Source organism: Trachymyrmex septentrionalis, unplaced genomic scaffold (genome assembly GCF_001594115.1).
Source record: "Trachymyrmex septentrionalis isolate Tsep2-gDNA-1 unplaced genomic scaffold, Tsep1.0 scaffold22, whole genome shotgun sequence".
In the NCBI taxonomy this organism is placed as follows: domain Eukaryota; kingdom Metazoa; phylum Arthropoda; class Insecta; order Hymenoptera; family Formicidae; genus Trachymyrmex; species Trachymyrmex septentrionalis.
Window position 1 is genome coordinate 565,122 of NW_017305375.1, and position 720 is coordinate 565,841.

The following is a 720-nucleotide window of genomic DNA, read 5'->3' on the forward strand; positions in this document are numbered from 1 at the left end:
ATATATATATATGTATGTGTATAATGTAGCTACTATCGTCGTGTTGAAAGAGAAGTATGGTTATTAATATAAATTTGTTCTTTGAGTTTGTAACTCGAGTTAATTAAGCTACAAGTGACTTGTAAATAACAATAAATGGCCAGGCAGCGTGGGCGAGAAGTACAGTCGAGCGTCGGGTTATCAAAAATGCAATGCGGGTTCTGTGCCGACGGTCTTTGTCGGCAAACTCGTGCGAGCAAATGCAAAAGGTATGAGTGTAGTTGAAACAGCACGAGCTGGCATGGAAAGGTGTACAGCAAAGAGCGGTGTCTGCTGACGCAGTCCAGGGCTTCCTCTTTGGCCAGACTTCCTGTCGGAAACGATCGTCGGGATTCACACAAGGTAAGTGTTCATTCCAGTGACGTGATTTAATATCGCGTGTTCATGTCTAACAATAAGATTCTATTGTTAAGATATAATTGAAAATTAAATTAATGTAGAATTAAACAAACATAATAAGACATTTTTTAATATATGATAAAATGATTGTAAAGAGAGTATAATATAATTCCATTCTATAAATCTTATATTTTATTAATTACTTTCGTCTATTATCGCATAATATAATATACATATATTGTTTTCATATTTTTATTTTTAATATCTAATATCGTAATATCTTTCTTTCTAATATTCAGAAAAAAATTCATGTTTATATATTTTTAGCGTACGAATTACTTT